The sequence below is a fragment of the Papio anubis genome, chromosome 8, assembly GCF_008728515.1.
Source record: "Papio anubis isolate 15944 chromosome 8, Panubis1.0, whole genome shotgun sequence".
NCBI lineage: Eukaryota > Metazoa > Chordata > Mammalia > Primates > Cercopithecidae > Papio > Papio anubis.
The window spans coordinates 63176002-63198731 of NC_044983.1; the positions used below are offsets into that span (position 1 = coordinate 63176002).

Here is a 22730-nt window from a genome sequence, read left to right on the forward strand (position 1 = left end):
GTGGGCTATAGGTGGAACTCAGAATGTAACATAAAAACTATAGCTGGTCAGGGTGTGGTGGCTTAGGCTTGTAATCCCAGCACTTTGGGAGGCTGAGGCGGGTGGATCACAAAGTCAGGAGACCATCCTGGCTAACACGGTGAAACCCCATCTCTACTAAAAATACAAAAAAATTAGTCGGGCATGGTAGCGGGCACCTGTAGTCCCAGCTACTCAGGAGGCTGAGGCAGGAGAATGGTGTGAATCCAGGAGGCGGACTTGCAGTGAGCAGAGCTTGCGCCATTGCACTCCAGCCTGGGCTACAGAGAAGACTCCGTCTCAAAACAAAACAAAACAAAACAAAAAAACTATACCTGATACTCTGGAGGGAATGGAAAAAATAAAGAGAGATCTGTGGAATACAGACCCAAAGCACTGGAAAGGCAAGATTACAAACTAAACAACTAATTCTGGAGGGAGCAGAACTGATGAGCCAGAGAAAACAAGAATTTACAATAATCCTAATAAATATTCTCAAGGGCATGTAGGAGGGCACTGGAAACAAATAGGGACAAGGAGTTATAAAAAAAGGACCAATCAGATATAGTAGAAACAAACTATTTAATTCAGGGTTGAATGAATACAGTTGATGAATGAATTAATAAGATGGAGAGTGGTTTGAAACATTCCCAAAAGGCATCGGGAAGAGTAAAGAATAGGAAAAATGAGAGAAAAATGAAAGGGCATGAAAAATAAAACAAATATCAATATGTGATTAATGGGAGCCCTAGAACGAAAGGAAAAAATAAAGTTAAATATTTGAAGAACTGCTAATTAAAATTTTTCCACAATTTTTTTTTTTTTTTTGTGGGGGGGATGGAGTCTCGCTTTGTCACTCAGGCTGGCGTGCAGTGGTGCAATCTCAGCTCACTGCAACCTCTGCCTCCTTGGGTTCAAGTGATTCTCTTGCCTCAGCCTCCTGAGTACCTGAGATTACAGATGCCCTGCCACCACACCTGGCTAATTTTTGTATTTTTGGTAGAGACGGGGTTTCACCATGTTGGCCAGGCTGGTCTTGAACTCCTGACCTCAAGTGATCTGCCCGCCTTGGCCTCCGAAAGTGCTGGGATTACAGGCATGAGCCACCATACCCAGCTAAAAACGTCTCCACAATTAAGGAAAGATTGAACAGACTTATTGTACACCAAACAAAAGAGATAGAGAGGAAAATATCAACACTTTGACAAATTATAGTGAAATTTAAGAAAAGAAAACAATTCTAGAGAGAAAAAGCAGGTCATTTAGAAAGGAACAAGAATTCCATTCACATTTGACTTTTCAACAGCAACATTAAAGTAATAAATCCAATGTATTTATTAAAAAGGAATTTTGAATCTAGGCTTCTATATCTAGGAGCCTAGAATCCAGTCAGCTGGATTCTCACTGCAATGTGAGAGTGAAATAACGATGTTCTCTAGCATCTAAAAGGCCTCAAAAGAATATACCATACACTGACATACTTTGAAAACACCCCTGAAGAAAGTATTCCAACAAAATAATGAGTAACTCCAGAGAGCCTATCTGGTATGAGAATTGCAGGTTAATAAGTAGCTTAGTAACATCTGCTATCTAAATAAGCAATATTGAAAGGGTGGAGGGGTGGGAAGTATAATGATCTAGGTATCAAATCCTAGGAAACAACAAATTGATGGAAAAATAAAGAGGGGGGTGTTTGGCAGGGAAGCCAAAAGCATGCTAGATTGTTGGTCTATTTTGAAAAGGAGATATAGATACTGATTAAATTTAGAAATTGATGGAAAAAAACAAACCTAAGTATGGGTATTAAGTTAGGAATAACCACCAGAATCAGAAAAATAGTACACAGACTTCATAACTAATGGAATTAACTTTGAACCATTTAATTGAAGGTGGTAAAGAAGGAAAAAAGAAAAAAGAAGAAACAGGGCCAGCTGCAATGGCTTACACCTTAATCCCAGCACTTTGGGAGGCCAAGGTTGGAGGACTGCTTGAGACCAGGAATTTGAGACCAGCCTGGCCAAAACAGTGAGATCCCATCTCTACAAAAATTTTAAAAAGTTAGCCAGGTATGGTGGCACACACCATAGTAGTCCTAGCTACTCGAAAGGCAGAGGCAGGATCGCCTGAGCCCAGGAGTTCGAAGTTACAGTGAGTTGTGATGGTAACATGGCACTCTAGTCTGGGTGACAGAGCAATACTGTGTCTTAAAAGAAAAGAGGCTGAGTGTGGTGGCTCACGTGTGTAATCCCAGCACTTTGGGAGCCAGGGCAGGTGGATCACCTGAGGTAAGGAGCTTGAGACCTGCCTGGCCAACATGGAGAAACCCCATTTCTACTAAAAATACAAAAAAAATTAGCCAGGTGTGGTGGTGCATGTCTGTAATTCCAGTTACTTGGAAGGCTGAGGCAGGAGAATCACTTGAACCCGGGAGGCAGAAGTTTAAGTGAACTGAGATCACACCATTGCACTCCAGCCTGGGTGACAAGAGCGAGACTCCATCTCAAAAAAAAAGAAAGAAAAGAAACACTGGAAAACAGAGAACAGGAATACAGGAATTAAGACAGCAGAAATAAGTCTTAAAGTAACAGTGATTATGAAGAATGCTAATAGGTGAACTACTTGATCAAATGACTGATTTTATTTTATTTATTTTTTACCTCCAATCCTGCAGAAAATGATTTAAAAATTATTTTTAATAGAGGTGAGGTCTTGCTATGTTGCCCAGGCTGGTGTTGAATTCCTGAGCTCAAGCAATCCTTCCACCCTGGATTCCCAAAATACTGAGATTACAGGCATGAGCCATAGTGCCTGGCCTGATGTTTTCAAATAGAAAAATAAAGAAGATTCATAGAAAAACATGTGGTGTAAGTAGATATACCAGATGTCTACTTTTAGTACTGGGGCAGCCTTGGTATTTGTATTAGTTTCCTAAGGCTGCCATAACACATTACTACAAAGTAAGCCACTTAAAATAACAGAAATTTATTCTCTTACAGTTCTTGAGGCTAAAAGTCTGAAATCAAGGTGTCAGCAGAGCCAGCCACCTTCTGAATTCTCTACGGAAGAATCCTTCCTTGCTTCTTCCTAGCTTCTGGTGGTTCTTGGCAATCCTTGGCATTTCTTGGTTTGTGGATGCATTCCAGCCATGTATCACTTAAAGAAAGACATGCCAGGTATGGTGGCTCATGCCTGTAATCACAACACTTCGGGAGGCTGAGGTGGGTGGATCACTTGAGGTCAGGAGTTTGAGACCAGGCTGGCTAACATGGTGAAACTCTGTCTCTACTGAAAATACAAAAATTGGCTGGGCGTGGTGGCATGCACCTGTAATCTCAGCTACTCAGGAGGCTGAGGCGTGAGAATTGCCTGAACCCAGGGGCTGGAGTTTGCAGTGAGCCAAGATCATGCCACTGTACTCCAGCCTGGGTGACAGAGAAAGATCCTATCTCAAAAACAAATAAATAAATAAAAAATAATATGTTCTGAGAAATACATCATTAGACAATTTCAACAGTGAGCGAACATCATAGAATGTACTTATGCAAATGTAGATGGTGTAGCCCATTGCTCTAGGCTGTAAACCTATACAGTATATCATTCTACTGAATACTATAGGCAATTATAACAAGATGATAAATATTTGTGTATCTAAACATGGAAACAGTGGAGTAAAAATTCAGTGTTATAATCTTATGGGACCTCTGTCATATATACAATCACTGTTGACTAAAACATTGTCATGTGGTGCATGACTGTACTCCAGTCTCTTCTTGTATGTTCACATGGCTTTCTTCCCTGTGTGTTTCTCTATGTGTCCTCTCTTCTTCTTATAAGGACAACTCACTGAATTTAACTAATTACTTCCACAAATAACCTTTTTCCAAATAAGATCATATTCCAAAGTTTCAGTGGACATGAATTTGTGGGGAACACTATCCCACCACAGTTTTGAGGAATTATCCTAGTGCGGAAAAACTAGATCCTGCATAGGATACTTTCTCTGAGACACTGTTTTTCTTGCAAGAAGTAGAGGAGTCTCCAAGATACCTGGATAAAAGATCAACTTAAAAAATTCAATAGTGTAATTCTACTCTTGACAATATTACTTACAAGAATGTGTAGTAGAAAATAAGGTATTATTCACAATATCTAGGAATTAAGCTATTAAATAATGCCTGACCATTAGAAAGAAAATATTAAAACTCTACTAAAAGATCTATAATTTCAGAATTGAATTAGAGAACTATACCATGTTCATGAATATGATGACTTCGTAGTGTAAAGATATTCATTCTTCCCTATTCATTTAGTTATTTTGTTCAATTCAATTTTGACAAAAATATCAGCAGCAGGATTTTGGGAGAAAAGTCAACTAAAGAACTCTGAAAGTTGTGAGGAAGAGTAAAGAGCTCAGAAAATCTTGGAAAACAAGAGTAGAGAAGGGCTTATCCTATCAGGCATTAAAACATACATAGGTATAATCATAGAAACAATATGATATAAAGTCAGAAATAAACTAGTAGACCAAAGGAACAGAATCACCAAGAAAATGATTGTTTAGTAAATGATGTTGAGAAACTAGCATATAATATGGAGAAACCAGAGTTGGATCCTTAGCACATAAATGTACAAAAGTAAATTCTAAATGGTTTAATAATTTAAATAGCAAAAATAAGACATGGTAAGCAGAAAAAAATATAAGTGTTTGGTTGTTGTTAGGGGCTTTCCTTAACCCTTTTCCTTCATATCATCCTTCTGGATGGACTTACAGAATGTGGGGATGGATATATAAAAGAGGTGCTCTTTAATAACTAAGTTTTTCCACATGATTATATGCAGGGTGAACAGTGGGGAAAAAGGACCTTATGTATGTTTGGTCATATATAATGAATGTAGAATGAATTAAGAAGTTTTTAGTATTATAATCACAATTTCACCAAAAAGAGCAAGGAAATATAAAGTAACACAAATATACATGACAACATAAGTCAGACTATGTGTAATAATGTAATAATATAAAGGGCTTATATTTTAAAATTACAAGCTGATGTTGAATTCAACTTAACAAAAATTTTTGAATACTTCTGTTCTAGACACTATGTTATATACTGGGAATCAAATATGAAGAAGCCACAGACCCTGAGTTGAGGAACATAAAGATTATGCTGGAACACATAAAGTTAACAGAAAAAAATCAATATAATGTGGTAAATGCTACGATATATTTAGAAGACAGGGCAAAGAGGCAATCATCCTGTGTGAGTGTTCAGGAAAATCTTCTTAGAGGAGATAATGTCCCCTGGAAGAGACAAATCTAGAAGGATAGATATGAGTTAGAAGATAATTTCAGGTAGTAAGAACAATATCAACAACGGTGTAAAGGCAAGAGACATTTGGTAGTAAGGTTCAACATAAAACGTGAGTCAGAGAATTCTGGTGGATGCGCCTAGAGTGGTAATTAGGAACTAGTTCATGGAACATCTTATATATTATGCAAAGGAGCTTGTAGTGTCCTCTAGGCAGTGAAGAACCTCAGTGGTGCCCAGAAAATACACTACTGAGACCTCTTGCTGCCGTAAGCATAGTTGACTGACAGCTCCACTTGCTACCCTCTGGATCCATCACTGCATTCTCATCAAGCCCACGTTTCCCCACAGTTGCTCTTTGCCAGTGACTGATCATAGTAGAGGCATTAGTGCAGGCCCATTCTTGCCAGATGCAGGTATCCTTTACAAGGCAACTTTGGCTTGATGCATCCCCATAGGCCTGCCAAAGCCTTTCTTAGAGTTGCACGTTAGTCTGAGACTCTTCCAGCCCCATCCTTTTCTCCCCTCTCCTTTCATAGGTTTCTGACCTGCATCATGGCAAAAAAGCTGTCCTAGCCTATTCTTTTTTTTTTTTTTTTTTGAGACAGAGTCTTGCTCTGTCACCCAGGCAGGAGTGCGGTGGCACGATCTTGGCTCACTGGAACCTCCACCTCCTGTATTCAAGTGATTCTCCTGCCTCAGCCTCCCGAGTAGCTGAGATTATAGGTGCGCACCACCATGCCTGGCTAATTTTGTATTTTTAGTAGAGACGGGGTTTCACCATGCTGGCCAGGCTGGTCTCCAACTCCTGACATCAAGTCATCCACCCGCCTTAGCCTCCCAAAGTTCTGGGATTACAGGCGTGAGCCACTGCTCCCGGCCCGTGTCCTAGCCTATTCTTGCTTCCTCTTCTTTATTCTTGAAAAGTATTTCCTTCAAATATATCTCTTGTCATCTAATCCTGAGTTGATTCCTGCTTCCTGGAGGTCTTGAGCTACCATAACTGAAGTTCTTTTTTAATCACCACTTTATTGAGATATAATTTACATACGATAAATTCACCCTTTTAAAGTGGATAATTCAGAAGTTTTTAGTATATTTACTGAGCTGTGCAACCATCACCATTATCTAATTTTATAACGTTCAATTCCAAAAAGAAATCCCACACTTTTTAGCAGTCATTTCACATTTCTCTTCCTCGCAGTTTCTTAACCATGAAGGATTTTAAGGCATGGGCAGATTTTTATTTTAGATTTATTTTGTAAAAGTTTATAGGATAGATTTGTAAGAGGCAAGTCTATAATCAGGGAGACCAAATCAAGACACAATTACAACAATCTGGGCCAGAGATATTGACAGCTGGAGTTAGGGCTGTGGTATTAGGAACAGTACCAAGGGGGTGCATTAAAGAAATATTTGGAAGATTAACTAATTGGACTTGGTGACTGGTTGAATATGTAGGGCAATGAGGCAGGGTTTGATAACATCTTACCTCTCTGGCTTGGTCAACTTAGTCGACAGTATTTTTTTTTTTTTTTTGAGACGGAGTCTCGCTCTGTTGCCCAGGCTGGAGCGCAGTGGCGCCATCTCGGCTCACTGCAAGCTCCGCCTCCCGGGTTCACGCCATTCTCTTGCCTCAGCCTCCCGAGTAGCTGGGACTACAGGCGCCTGCCACCATGCCCGGCTAATTTTTTTTTTTTTTTTTGTATTTTTAGTAGAGATGGGGTTTCACCGTGTTAGCCAGGATGGTCTCGATCTCCTGACCTCGTGATCCACCCGCCTCGGCCTCCCAAAGTGCTGGGATTACAGGCGTGAGGCACCGTGCCCGGCCAACAGTAGCTGTTTTGAATGAAACATTGAATAGATGAGAAGGGATGTGGACATATAGGGAGAAAAGGAAGATGTTTATTTCATTTTGGACATGTTAAGTTTGGCTGCCAATAGATATTTCTAATGGGGTACAGAAGATAAATATGAAGCTCAAAGGAAATACTAGGCTAGAGAAAAAGATTTGGGGGTCATTATCATTTTGTGAAAGTAAAATCGGCTGCTCATGACTGTAATACCAGCACTTTGGGAGGCCGAGGTAGGCGGATCACTTGAGATCAGGAGTTCGAGATCAGTCTGACCAACATGCTAAAAAACCCTGTCTCTAGTAAAAATACAAAAATTAGCTGGGTGCTGTGGTGGGTGCCTGCAATTCCAGCTACTTGGGAGGCTGAGGCAGAAGAATCCCTTGAACCCAGGAGGCAGAGGTTGCAGTGAGTCACTGCACCCCACTCTGGGCAACAGAGTGAGACTCCATCTCAAAAAAAAAAAAAAAAAAAAAAAAAAAGTGAAATCACTCAAAATGAATACAAAGCTTCAAACTGTGGGGAATATCAGTATTTAAAAGACACAAGGAGTATAAGAGGACTCTGTCATTCACACTAGGAAGGAATTGTCAGGAAAGTAGGAGGACCACAAGATGCTGATGTCAAGGAATCCAGGGGCTTGATGTTTCAAGGAGAGTGTGGTTAGCCTGTAAAATGCAGAAAAGAATTTCATTTAATTTTATAGTAACAAAATAACTGGGGATTTTTGCTTTAGGAAAATTAGTGGAGTGGTAGGGGCAAAAGCCAGATGCTATATGCACTTAGAGGAATGAAAGTGAAGAAAGGAGAAGGAGATAGTAACTATAGACTATCTTTTTTGGGAAGCTTGGTCTACAAGGGAAGAAAATATATACAATGATGGCTAGAGGTAACCTTGGGGATACGAAGCAGATTTAAGTTTTCTTTTTTTAGGGAGGACAAGCATATCTAAAGAAAGAAAGGGGAAAAGTATAGATGAAAAAAGAAAAAGAGAGATTATTTGATAGGAGAAAGTTCTAGAAAAGATGTGAATGGGTGGAATCAGCAACCAGCTGTAGTGACAGGCCTTGAAAAGGAGATGGGTCTTCGGATTTCCTGTTTTCTTCAAATGTCTTTGATTCCTCATCCCATCAGTAAGAAACTTTTTGCATATCCCTGATATATATTTTTAATTTATATATGTCTTATTTGTAGTCTAATATCATATAAAACATGCCAAAATAATACTTAGAATGTTTAGAGATGAATTAAACTATAATTAAAATATTTTTAATTTTTAAATTAATTGTATAGAAAGGCATTAATTCTCTTAAAATAAGGATCAGAAAGATAGATGAAATCTAATTTAAATGCCTTAGCAGTGTCTACCTGTTGTTTTTCTTCAATGAATTCATGATGTAAATGATGATATAAAAGAATGTGAGAACATAAAGTTCTTGGTTGATCTCCTAACTGGCAAAAGTATATGTATTGCAATCTGTTGTCTCTCTGGACATTCAAAACACCTTTTTATTTCTCTAAAAATAAACATTGGAGAGTGAATTCAATAAATACATGGAAAAATGATTAGAATTAAATATTTAATGGAAAAAAGAGCATGCAATTGTATAAATGAGATGGTTAAAAACAAAGGAAAAAAATAAAGAAGTAAAGATTAATAGTCATTTGCTAGGCTGGCAATAATGGTATTATTTATTTATTTCTTTTTTTTTATAGTCTCGATATATCATCCAGCCTGGTCCTCGGCCTTCCAAAGTACTGGGGTTGCAGGTGTAAGTCATCACGTCTAGCCTAATTATTTTTTCAATGTTTTATTTCTGTCATATTATCTCAATTTATAAGTAAAAAAATTAGAAAAGAAAAATAGAGATCTGAAATATATTTTTTTAAAAATTAAAAATTTTTAAAGGAAAATAAGTGAAAACAGAAAAGCAGCAGAAATATTTGGTTTTATTTTACATTTGACAGCAACTGGTCCCTGTGGAAATTGACTTGACAGTTGCAGCTGAATCCTCTAGTAAGCAGTATTGGGAAGTCATGGTTATTGTGACGTTTTCATTGTTATATTATCACTTTCAATGTTTTTCATTTATAGCTTTTAAATTTCTCATAAATGGAATCACAATGCTAATTTTAAAATTGTCATCTTTTAAAAGATTTCTTTTTCACTTGCATCTCCCACTGCCAACTTATCCTGGAATGACTCATGTTAAAAACTGAGGGTAGTTAATATAGTTTACAAATACACACACGGGTGTGCATATATGTACTCACACATCGTGCATATATGTATCTTGATATAGCTATATAGGTACAAATTACACATTTATATATATATACACACATATATATATGAGCTATTTTTACTCACAAAACAAGATCATAATCATACAATTTTTTTGCCTCTTGCTTTTTTCTTCAATGATATTTTGTGGAACTTCTTCCATAGAGATTTGAATTCATTCTTTTAAATTCATTCTATTGTAACATAATTTAGTCTCCCGCCTGTCTATTGTTGGGAATCATGCTTATCTCTCTCTTTACCATGATGAAACAATACTACAATAAAGAAGGTGGAGGCATTACTACTGATCTGAAAGAAACAATAATGCAATAAGCATCAAAGTATACGTATCCTTACATCTGAGTGCTTTTATTTCTATGGGATAGACTTATAGGAATAGGGCCTTGGGTTGAAGGAGATATGTGTGTATACACACACACACGCACACACACACACACATTTTAAATAGATGATAAATTCACATGATTCAAATATTTAAAGTTATAAAAGGATATTTTTAATTCTCATAGATTTTTTGCCAGATTGCTCACTAAGATTGCTACTATTTATATTTCCACAAGTAGTATGTAAGAGTACCATCTCTCCTTCATCCCTACTAGCAATACTCTACAAGTGTATCACCTTTTTATTTTTGCCAGTTTGATGGCAAAAATTAATTTTACTTCCTTTTTTTTCTTTTTTCTTTTGAGACAGAGTCTTGCTCTGTCACCCAGGCTGGAGTGCAGTGGCACGATCTCAGTTTACTACAACCATCACCTCCTGGGTTTAAGCAATTCTCCTGCCTCAGCCTCCTGAGTAGCTGGGATTATAGACGTGTGCCACTATGCCAGGCTAATTTTTTGTATTTTTAGTAGAGACAGGGTTTCACCATGTCAGCCAGGCTGGTCTCAAACTCCCAACCTCAGGTGATCCGCCCACCTCGGCCTCCCAAAGTGCTGGGATTATAGGCGTGAGCCACCGTGCCCGGCCAATTTGCCTTCCTTACTGGAAGTGTGTTTGTGTTCATACTTTAGACTGGACTCTCTGAATTGCTTAATCACGTTCTTAGCTCATTTTGTTTTCTGCTGGGCTATTTATCTTTTCCTTACCCATGTAGAAAGGACTTTGTAAAGACTGTCACTTGCATTGCATTTTATCCTCAAATCTGCAATTTTTCTATTTAATCATTTATGGAAACTTTATCATTTTAGAGATTTTACATTTCATATAATCACTATGTCTTTGTAAAAAATGGCTTTTGTTTTTTGGTCATGGTTAAGAAAGTTTTCCCTTGGGAGGCTGAGGTAGGCAGATCACTTCCATTTAGGAGTTTGAGACCAGCCTGGGCAACATGGCGAAACCATGTCTCTGCTAAAAATACAAAAAATTAGCTGGTTGTGATGGTGTGCGCCTGTGGTCCCAGCTACTTGGTAGGCTGAGGTGGGAGTATCACCTCAGACCAGAAAGTCGAGGTTACTGTGGGCTGTGATTGTGCCACTGCATTCCAGCCTGGGTGACAGAGTGAGACCCTATCTCAAAAAAGACAAAAAAAAAAAAAAAAGAAAGAAAGAAAAAGAAAGTTTTCCCTATCCTTAAAGATTATAGGTACTTTCTAGATTTTCTTCTAAGAATTTTATCACTTTATTTTTTTCTATGGAAGTCTTTAATCCTTCTGGATTTATTTTTGTACATATGTAACGTTATCCCTTCAGTTTTTCTAGAGGAATAGCCAATTCTGTCAGCATCATTTATTAAATATCCTGTCATTTTCCTACCGAATTAAAACATTACTTTCGTTATATATTAAAGTGTAACGCAGCCAGGGATGGTGGCTCATGCCTGTAATCGCAGCACTTTGGGAGGCTGAGGAGGGAGGATCACTTGAGGCCAAGAGTTCAAGATCAGCCTGGCCAACAAGGTAAAACTTCATCTCTACTACAAATAAAAAAATTAGCCAGGTGTGGTGGTGCATGCTTGTAATACCAGCTACTCAAAGAGGCTGAGGCATGAGAATTACTTGAACCCGGGAGGCAGAGGTTGCAATGAGCCAAGATCATGCCGCTGCACTCCAGCCTGGGCGACACAGCGAGACTGTCTCAAAAAAGCAAAATAAAAGTGTAACACATGTGTGGATCAATTCTTGGACTCTCTGTTCTGTTCTGCTGTTCTATGTGTCTATTCTCATGTTGTTACCCTAACAATCTATAGCAGCATTAAAGTATGCTCTGATACAGGCAAGAGACAGTCTCCTCGCTATTCTTTTTACAGTTTTATCGGCTTTTTTGTCTACTTATTTTTCCATGTAAACTTTATGATCATTTTATCCAATTCCTAAAAGCAGAATACAAAATTAAAAAAACCTTGAGATTCTAATTGGAATTGCATTCAATTTGTACTGATTTCGGGTAGATTTTATTACATTGAGTCATCCTATCCAAGGACAGTTATATGCCGTTTCATTTGTTCAGATTCTTGACTGTTGTTGCTGTTGTCATTATTGGGACTAGACAGCCATTTTTCAGATGGTCTTCTCAGAACAGTGAGGTAGAAGCCACTTCACAATGCCATCAATGTTTCTCTCATGTTCTGCCTTCCTGTCCTCCACCTCCACCTCCATCAAATGCAATCTGGGGAATCAGTCACCCAAGCCATCTCTTTAAACTTCATTTTGGAGGCTTATGTGATATCAAAGTAAAAATATAACCCTGTAAACATAGTGTTCTGAGAGTTACAAAAATTCCTGATAACTTTACTTATAGGTAATATGCTTACTTCATATTTGGAATAACAAGTAATGGCTCTCTATTGATGTTTCCTTAGAAAATCAGACCCTCTCAAGCCTGTAATCCCAGCACTTTCGGAGGCTGAGACGGGCGGATCACAAGGTCAGGAGATCGAGACCATCCTGGCTAACCCGGTGAAACCCCGTCTCTACTAAAAAATACAAAAAACTAGTCGGGCGAGGTGGCAGGTGCCTGTAGTCCCAGCTACTCGGGAGGCTGAGGCAGGAGAATGGCGTAAACCCGGGAGGTGGAGCTTGCAGTGAGCTGAGATCCGGCCACTGCATTCCAGCCTGGGTGACAGAGCGAGACTCCGTCTCCAAAAAAAAAAAAAAAAAAAAAAAGAAAAGAAAAGAATGTCAGACCCTCTTGTAAATAACTAAACATTCTAAGTTACTAAAGATAAATTAGTTGCTTTATTCAAAGTTCAAAGAAGAAGGCAAAGATGGAGTAATCTAATTTCCATCTTCTCTGTAGATTTGTAACTATTTCTAAGCCACTCCTGAAGAGTCTAGAGACTCATGTCAATTAACAAAGGACAGGAATTGCTACCTTTTATCCTTTTTAAGGAGAGAAAAACCAAACATTAATTTTCTCCTTCAAGATTGAGTAAGAAAAAGGGTAACTATTTTGTACTGAAAACAGGACCAGTGCTATTGTTCCTTTCTGGAGGGGAAGGTAATCAGGCTACAGGTGATGATGTGAGTGGTGACAATTTTGCCTTGTATCTATTGGCTGTATAGACACAGAGGAGCATTCCTCTTGACCTGAGGCTACTTGCTTTATCCATAGAATCCTCGCTAGATCCAACCAACACCAACTTTCTCTAGGTAAACTTGGGGTCTTTATAACATTCCATACTAGCTCAGGTGGTACAGTACAGACCCAGCATGATGTGCGAAGAGTGGCAGAGTAGAGAATATAGATTAATCTTAGAAGTAGCTGTGTTTGGCTGTAGAAGTCTGTAAACGTGATAGCGCTTATGTTGCACTGAAGCTATTTATTTATATAGACTCTCCTCTCCTTTAGAGGGTGAGCTCCCTGAGGACAGAGGTCATGGACTACAGTTTCCTAGGACTTAGCAAAACAGACACCATCACTACCCTTTAAATGTTACTTAAATGAGTAAGTGGAGCTGACCCTGTTCAGGGAAGGTGCTTGTACCTTAGAACAGGGATCCCTAATCTCTGGGCCACGAACCGGTACCAGTCCATGGCTTATTAGGAACTGGGCCACACAGCAGAAGGTGAGTGGCATGTGAGCAAGCAAAGCTTCATCTGTATTTATAGCTGCTTCCCATTGTCCACATTACTAGGTGAGCTCTGCCTCCCATCAGATCAGTGGCAACATTAGATTCTCATAGGAGTATTGTGAACTGCGCATGCGAGGCATCTAGGTTGTGTGCTCCTTATGAGAATCTAATGCCTGATGATCTGTCACTGTCTCCCATCACCCCCAGATGGGACTGTCTAGTTTCAGGAAACAAGTTCAGGGCTCCACTGACTCTACATTATGGTGAGCTGTATAATTATTTCATTATATATCACAATGTAGTAATAATATAATTAAAGTGCACAATAAATGTAATGTGCGTGAATCATCCTGAAACCATCCCCTCCCCTCTCTCCGGTCTGTGGAAAAATTGTCTTCCATGGAACTGGTCCTTGGTGCCACAAAGGTTGGGGACTGCTGCCTTAGACTATTTGATTAACATTTAGGCTTTGATTAGACAACTAAATTCCAGTTCATCTCTATGGAAGGCTGAGGACACACCAAGGATGTCACCACCACCACCACAAAATATTTTCAAATAAGCCTGTTCGTCCATGAGAATATTATCATCACCTAAATATTTCTTTAATAACTTAAAATTTGAAACACTGAGTTTTTCCTAAATTGTAGGTACTTTAAAAAATGTTTCCAAAAGAAAATGAGATACTTAAACAATCTTTGTAGATGGGCAGTAAGTCCCAAGTTGTTTGTGTACATGGGTACAAATCAATGCTTATGATCAACAAAATATGGACTGATAACTTCATGACTAAGCATTTTCATAGAGAAAAATGGGATCATTAAGTTTCCTCTCAGACTGTATAAAAACTGTAATTGTGTGCTGATGAGCTTTCCTCCAAAGAATCAATGGAGGGAGATGTGCAATTGGAGAGGGTCATTTACAACAGGAAGGTTTTAAGGAACATGCAGAGAGAGCAGAAGTGTGTGAAAGACGGGCAGGGCCACAAAAGGGACAGGCTGGGATGTGGAGCAGGGAAACAGGGCAATGACTTCAAGAGGGCCAGGGGACCTATTTTACCTGGCTTTTCATAGGACTTGACCTCCTACTTGAAATATTCTCCTTCCTTGGCTTTTAACACACTGTTCCCTCAAGCTTTTCTTCCAGTCTCTCTGTTCTTTCCTTCTCAACCCCCTTTATGGGGTTCTCTTCTTCTATTAGTCCCTTAAATGAAGGGGAATCCAATTGTTCTGCTCTTAGCCATGTTCTTCAGTGGTCACTCTCTTCATTTGAGCATGGCAGCCTCAACTATTACTTACATGTAGATACTTTCATGTATTCAACACATCTTTACTATGTACACACCATGCCTCACACACTGGGATACATCATGAACCAAAGGTTTTTGCCTTGTAGAGAACTTCCATTCCAGTGGTGGTGGCGAGACAATAAACACTAGACACAGTGAGAGTGAGAATTCTACTGTGTAGGAGAAAAGTGCCATGGAAACAAGAAAAAGAAGTGTGAGAAAGATTAGGAGTACTGGGGAGTTGGGTTGCAATGATAGAGATGGTGACGACGTTGTTCCCAGATGCTGGCTTTTGAGCAGACTTGTAGAATTCAAGGAGTCAGCTATGGCATCCAGGGAAGAGTTTTAAGCAGAGGGAACAGCCAGTGCAAAGACCCTGAGGCCAATGTGGCTGGAGCCAAGTGGGAAATGGGGATAGAAATAGATGAGATCGATCAATGGGAGACCAGATTATGTGAAGTTTATAGGCTATATTAAGTCCCTTAGGCAAGTAAAATTTGGAGCCACTGCAGCATTTTCAGCAGTTAACATCATCTAACTTATATTTTAAAAGGTTCATGGTGGCTGAGGATAGAGAGTGTTTGTGTGTTTGTGTGGGTGGCAGGGGGGGGCACGCGTGGCAGCTGTGAGAGTAGTTAGAAGGCTCCTGCAGTAACCCATGAGAGAAGATGGTAACTTAGACTGGGTTGGTAGTAACAGAAGTGGTCAGAAAGGGTTGGAATCTGGAGCATTCTTAAAGTAAAACCAAAGGGATTTCATAATTGGTTGGATGTTTGGTGTAAGAGAAAGAGCAATGTTAAAGATTGATCCATGGGTTTAAGGCCTCAGCAACTGGAAGGATGGAGTTGCCACCAACTGAGTTGAGAATGGCTATGGGAAGACCAGATTTGGCAGAGTGCAGGTCAGGAGTTCATTTCTGGATATTTTGAGTTGAGATGTCTATTAGATACCCCCAGGGAAGATGCTAATAGATATTATATACGGAGCTTGGGAGAGAGTTTTACATCTGGAGATTTGGGGCTGTCACAGGCACACAGTAGAGAATGATGACATGTCTAAGGGAATGAATGTAGATAGAGAAGAGAAAAAGACAAAGGCTGAACCCTGGGCATTGCAACATTAAGAGTGTAGGGAAAAGAACAGGACCAACAAAATAGATTTGGCGTCTTCTCTAACACCCCGAGGCTGGCTTAGGTGCTTTTTCTAAATGTGCTTATAATGCCCTTTAACTGTATTTGTCGAAAACGTAGTATCCTGTATTAAAATTGTATATATACCCATTTCTCTACTTGATTGGGCCTAGCATTTGACTAATATTAGAGACATAATAAAATGAGAAAGCATTTTATTTCATTATTATCATACATGAGCTAAATGGTGTAATATTCAGAAGGACTGTGCCTTGAGTTGATGCTGTTTGCCTGAGAAGCACATTAGACACTGGAATATTCTACAGCATTTTATGGTTGATTTTATGGATTGGCATCCTGCCAATGTTATTTACTGCAGATTAAGTATTGATTCAGCAGAATGGGATATCATATCCAAAATTCTTTTTGCCAGTGTTTATTTCTGAAATGTTGCCTTACTCATCTTCTATACCAACACTGTCTTTACAAAATAAAATCAGAATCCTGAATGGTTGTGTCTCTAACATGGAAATAAATTAATTTGGGTGGAAAGAAGATCACTAAAACCATCTATTTTTATTTATAGCCTTCTGGGGGCACTATCTAGGTTGTACTAAAATGCAAAGAAACAGCTCACAAATACTGTTGAATACTAAGTCCCTTCTGGATTTTATGTAGCTGTGTTGGATGGACACATTATTTTAAGAGTCCTGTCCAGATCTGGCCTCAGTTATGCAGATTCTGGTGAGAAATGTCTGCAGTACTATGAAAGATCAAGATAGCAGAAAGCTAAAGCATCAGGACATAGCATTTCAAGGAAAGAAGCAAAAAACAACAGCAAATGTGATAAAATAGACTTCTTCTAGGGAAAAGGAGCAAGGAGCATCAAACCCATCGTTCTTAATGTTTTAGGAATATGAGAATCTAAAAGTTATTAGTTTTCCCTTAGTTTACGGGAACCAATATATTGTTTCTGAAAGAGACAAAATTCTCTTTCTCATCTTCACATGCAGAACAACTGCAGAATATATAACAGATTTCTGCAGTGCAGAGCGGAGAGGAGGTTTTAGTCTTGTCTAATAAAACGGCATACATCTCTGTTCTGAACACTTCAGCGATTTAACTTCCATACCATACATCACCTTTTTAGTTTTTGAGTATTGAGATGTAAAACTCTACAAGGACCTCATAAATCTAGAAAGGAGACAAGACATGCACACATGAGAAAATTAGAGAACACGACAATGCGGGATATAATCGTAAAGTGTGCAGTGCAGACTCTAAGTGCACAGAGCACAGAGGAGGGGAGAGAGCAGGGAAGATTAGGAGCCCTAGGGTAACTACAGTGGCAAAGAAGAGACTCAATGGAGCTCAAGATGGAGGGAGCTCAAAAGAATATGATTTTACTTAAGAAATAAAGGACAACAAAGAAAAGGTATTGTTGCTTCTGTGAACCCTAGCTTTTCTGGATGATAAAATAAGATGTAAACTAGGCTTTAGAGGAGAAACAAAGAATGGAGGGGTACCAGAGGGTGCAATGGGCTAAAAAATCATGAGGCTGGGCTCTAGTTACAACTGCATCACTAATCAGCTCAGTGACAGGCATTCCACTACTCTGGCTGCATTTGTCCCGGGTGGACTTGAGAACCGAATCCAGGGTTCTCACTGTGGTGTTGGAAAAATGTGTTGCTATCAGTAGTGGGGGATGTCTCACAGTAATTTGTTACATGTTATAAAATTACTTAACTAAAAAAATGGGTTTGGTTATCCTGATAAATAACTCTTACTTTAATATACTTTTGTAAAGAAGAAGGTAAAAAAGGTGAAATTAGTATGGGTGTGCTTGGAATTGACCACAGGACTATGCTTTCATCATCAATAGGGTATGTAGCACAGAAAAAAAAGGTTGAAAATTGTTGGATTAGAAAATGAGTGCTAAGGAGGCCAGGAGTTTGAGACCAGCCTGGAAAACATAGTGAGGCCCCCTTCTCTACAAAAGCGAAAAAAAAAAAAAAAAAAAAGAAGAAAGAAAATGATTGTCCAGACTGTTTTTTTGTTGTTTGTTTTTTGCTTTTTAAAAGATAGGGTCTCATTTTGTTGCCAGGCTGGAGTGCAGTGGTGTACTCTGTAGACATCAACTCCTGGGCTTATGTGATCCTCCCACCTCAGTCTCTTGAGTAGTTGAGACTACAGGCATGTACTAGAATGTTCATCTAATTTTTGAAGGTTTTGTAAAGATGCGGTCTTGCCATATTATCTGAGTTGATCTTGACCTCCTGGCTTCAGGTGATCCTCTTGCCTCAGCATCCCAAAGTGCTAGGATTATAAGCATGAACCACTGTGACTGTACTCAGCCCTAAGATTCTTTACAGCACTGATAGTTTATGGTTCCAGTCCAGGTGAAACAAAAATTTTAATGTAATTACACACTTACTTTTCCTCAGCATGCTTAGATTCCATCTTAAAGATCTGAGGACAAAATTTAGTAATAACAGTTGTGTAACTTAATTGATTTCTGGTTTTGTTCTTAGAGGCAGTCTCTGAGGATGGATTGCATTCTAAAACGTAGTAAGCAAATGTTTATTTCTCAGAATGCACTTTTCCTTGGATAAAACTTTCTTCCTTGCTCAAGGTCTCCCAAATCCCTCTCAAACTGGCTTATCTTTTATTACAAATTGTGGTGTATGGCAACTGATTGCCCAAACCAGAAATCATCTACTACATCCAACAATTTGCAAAGAGCAGTTGGTACATTGTCTCAATTTCCCTTCAATACACTCAGCCTAACTCCTATGAGCAGTCAAACCTTTTCTGAATTACTGTAGGGATCCTGTGACCCCAGCCTCTTCTTCAGTCTATATCTTCAGAAGTCCCAAGTTAATTTTGCTAAAATGCAAATCTTACCATGTAATTCCTCTGCTTAAACTTTATAATGGTTCACCACAGCCTTCAAGATAAAGGGGCTAGATGAGGGGTCTTTGCTCTATACCCCTGTGGTAGGTGAAATAATGCCCCCCCCAAATCACCAGGTCCTAATCCATGGAAATTGTGAATGCTACCTTATGTGGAAAAGGGCCTCTGTAGATGTGATACATTAAGGATCTTGAGATGAGGAGATTATTCTGGATTATCTGGATAGACCCTATATGTAATTACAAGTACCCTTATAAGACAGAGATTTGAATACCGGCAGAAGAGAAGGCTATGAGACAGGAGAAGAGGGGACGGATTCAGAGAGACAAGATGGCGTGCCACAGGCTTTGACTGTGGAGGAAGAGCTCTCAGGGTAAGGAATATAGTGGCCTCTAGGAGCTGGAAAAGGGAAGGAAACAGATTCTCTCAAGAGCTGCCTGAGGGAATGTGGCCTTGCCACGCCTTCAGCCTGGCAAAACCCACTTTGGACTCTGGCCTCCAGAACTGTAAAAGAACACAGTTGTCATGTTTTAGGTCACCAAGTTTGTAATTTGTTACAGCAGCAATGGGGCACTAATAAGCTTTCACAAGCACTCTTTATTTATCCCTACATGGCATTTAGCACAGCATAACATTTTTACTAAGCTGTCAATCTTGAGGGCAGGAATTATGTGCTTTTCATGTTTTTATCTCCTGTGCCTAGCATACTGTTCTTAAAAATTTATTAAGTAAATGAATGAATTTATTAATGTGATTCAGACTAGTGGATGCCCTCCAAAATTCTCATTTTTTCCTGTCTATTAACATTCTTTGGTGTTTAGCCAAAGCCCTTTAACTGGATATATGGGGGACTTATTTTCTTGGCTGAAGATCTTCAGCTCTACAGCAATCTGATCCCTTCCTCTTTCCTCCACTCAGTCACTGAGTTCCATCATTCTACCTTTCCAATGCCATCTTCTTTCCGTCCTCTCTGCTTCTATCCTGGTTTCATCACCTCTCACCTGGATAGTACCATGGCCTCTAAACTGGTTTCCCTCACACTTTAATCCATCCTTCATCTTGCTCTCAGAGCACTTTTCTATAACCAAAATAGATCATGTTATTTTCCCAACCCCAGAAAAGAAAAATGCTCACTGGCTCCTTATGGGCAACATCAGTGTCAGTTCCTCACCATGGTGTCCAAGCCCCTACTGATCGAACATTTCTAGGCTCATGTTCTCTTCTGCAGACCCCACAAACAGCCACAGCCCCACCCCTCACTTGCCAATTCCTGCTCTGCCATTCCCTCCCCATCTCTTTGCCTTTGTTCCTGTTCTTCCTTCAGCTCAGGCTGTTCATTTCCTCTCTTGAAACCTATTGAAATCCTTCCACACTGGGAAGGGTCAGCTCAAAAGCTACTTGTCAGGCAATACAATGCAGCAAAGGTAGTCTTTTTAACAAATGATGCTGGAACAACTGAACATCCACATACGAAAAAGTGAATCTAGACACAGAGCTTACACCCTTCACAAAAATAACTCAAAATGGATCATAGACCTAAATGAAAAAGAAAAACTCTAAAACTCGTAGAAAATAATGTAGGAGAAAATCTAGACAATGTTAGCTATGGCAACCACTTTTTTTTTTTTTTTTTTTTTGAGATGGAGTCTCACTCTGTTGCCTAGGTTGGAGTGCAGTGGTGCGATCTCGGCTCACTGCAACCTCCACCTTCTGGGTTCAGGTGATTCTCGTGCCTCAGCCTCCCTGAGTAGCTGGAATTACAGGCGCCCACCACCACACCCAGGTACTTTCTGTATTTTTAGTAGAAACGGGGTTTCACCATATTGGCCAGGCTGGTCTTGAACTCCTCAGCTCAGGTGATCCACCTGCCTCGGCCTCCCAAAGTGCTGGGATTACAGGAGTGAGCCACCACGCCTGGCCAGCAATCACTTTTAAAATACAACACAAAAGGCAAAATCCTTGAAAGAAATAATTGATAAGTGGGACTTTCAAATTAAAAACTTCTGTTCTGTGAAAGACAATGTCGAGAGAATGAAAAGACAGGCCACAGAATGGGAGAGAACATTTGCAAAAGATGCATCTTTTAAAATATTGTTATCAAAAATATACAAAGAGCTCTTAAAACTCAGCAATAAGAAAACAATTTTAAAATGGGCTAAAGATCTTAACAGACAGATCACCAAAGAAAGCACACAAATGCAAATAAGCAAATGAAAAGATGCCCCACATCATATGTCATCAGGGAAATTCCAATTAAAACAACAATGAAATGCCACTACACACCAATTTGAGGGGTCAAAATCCAGAACACTGACAACAGCAAATGGTGGTGAAGATGTGGAGCAACAGGAACTTTCATTCATTGACTGTGGTAATACGAAATTGTGCAGCCACTTTGAAAGAGAGTTTGGCAATTTTATACAAAACTAAACATACTCTTGCCATATGATCCAGCAATTATGCTCCTTGCAATTTATTTAAAGGAGCTGAAAACTTATACCCACACAAGCATGCACATGGATGTTTACAACAGCTTTCCTTTTTTAAAAAAATTATTTTATTTTAAAATTTTTATCTATTTATTTATTTTGAGACCCAGTTATGAGACTGGGTAATTTTTGTACTTTTGGTAGAGATGGGGTTTCACCATGTTGCCCAGGCTGGTCTCAAACTCCTGGGCTCAAGCGATTTGCCTGCTTTGGCCTCCTAAAGTGCTGGGATTATAGGTGTGTGCCACCACACCCAGCCGACAGCTTTCTTTATAATTGACAAAATTTGGAAGCAACCAAGATGTCCTTTAGTAGATGAACAGATGAATGAACTGTGGTACATGCAGGGAATGGGGTATTATTCAGCACTGAAAAGGAATGAGCTATCGAGCAATAAAAAGACATAGAAGAAACGTAAACATGTGTTACTAAGCAAAAGAAGCCAATCCGAAAAGGTTACCTACTGTGCTTCCAACTAGATGACATTCTGGAAAAGGTAAAACCATCGGGGAAGTAAAAGGATTCATGGTTGTCATGGGGTTGGTGGAGGGAGGGATGAGTAGGCAGAGTACAGAAGGTTTTTAGGGCAATGAAGATACTCTGTAAGATACTATAGTGAGAGATACATGTCATTATCCATTTGACCAAACCCATAGAATGAATTCCAATGTAAACTATGCATTCCAACATTCCAATGTAATACATTCCAATTCCAAAGTATTTATTGCACGCATGAATTCCAATGTGAACTATGAACTTTGGGTAATGATGTGTCAATATAGGTTTTTATCCATTGTAATAAATATACCATCCTGGTGGGGGTAGTTGACAATGGGGGAGGCTATGCATGTGTAGGGGCAGTAGGTACATGGAAAATCTCCATACCTTCCTTTTAATTTTACTGTGAACCAGAAACTGCTCTAAAGAAATAAAGTCTTGGGGGAAAAAAAGGCACTTGTCTGCAGCTTTCCCACTCTCACCCAGTCAGAATTTCTCCTTCCTCTGGGAGTGTGACCTGGGTGTCTCTATTTCTTGGCTTTTATTAATACTCAGCCTTGAAACGCAGCTGGCTTGTCAACTCACTAGACTATTCCTAAGAACAAGAACCGAGCATTATTCATACTGGCCTAGCATTGTGCTTTGCTCATAGCAGGGGCTCAATAGATGTTTACTGAGTGAATCAATCTGCCCCACAGCAAGGTCCCTCTTAGTCTATCACATAAAAATTCCATTTGTGTTTTACATTTGAAGCTCAGTTATTATAATATAAGGTTATAATAAAAGGCAAGAGATTGCATAAGAGCCTGAACAATCATGCTGTTTTCTACCATTATGGCATAACCTGATATATGTGCAAATAAAGGTAGAGATACCAGCAAATATGAATGAATAATAAGGAAAGGGAATCAATAGTTTT

At 39.3% G+C, this 22730-nt stretch overlaps 1 protein-coding gene across 1 annotated transcript in view; it reads right to left on the reverse strand.

Annotated features, from left to right (window-relative positions):
- Positions 1-22730, reverse strand: part of CPA6 (carboxypeptidase A6) — a 308645-nt gene that overhangs the window by 12085 nt on the left and 273830 nt on the right. The gene's annotated exons all lie outside the window — the stretch shown is intronic.